Genomic DNA, 451 nt, shown 5'->3' with positions numbered 1-451 from the left:
TGTTATTTAGGTGGAGAGAGAGTCCTTGACATGTGGGTCATCTCAGGAGGATGAAGATATACCAAAACCTTACCCTTATTCAAATTCAGGTCCCGTTGCTATGGACAACTATTTCGTAAACATTCAGCTTTCTGAAGATCTTTTGAATCAACTAAAGACATGTTCTCCCTTTTTATGCTAGAAAGAGGGCACACCTGGCGGTGTTATGACCTGGAAAAGGAAGTTCACTTTCACTACCACAAGGGCAGGAGAATAGAGAAAGGCACAGAGTCTGGAAGGTCACCAGCAAGAGGCCTCCCTGTGTTTCCGGAAGGTCTGGGATGGAAGGACTTTCTTTACTACCGGTCATCTTATTGTCAGCATATACCTTTTATCAGTTTTGTGCCCTCACACCTTACCTTCCATTGCAGGTAGGGTCAGTGTCTGGTTAATCATTATTTCCCCCACTGTA

The sequence above is a fragment of the Otolemur garnettii genome, unplaced genomic scaffold (genome assembly GCF_000181295.1).
Source record: "Otolemur garnettii isolate 467f Iridium unplaced genomic scaffold, OtoGar3 scaffold00132, whole genome shotgun sequence".
NCBI lineage: Eukaryota > Metazoa > Chordata > Mammalia > Primates > Galagidae > Otolemur > Otolemur garnettii.
This window is presented reverse-complemented; position numbering follows the sequence as displayed.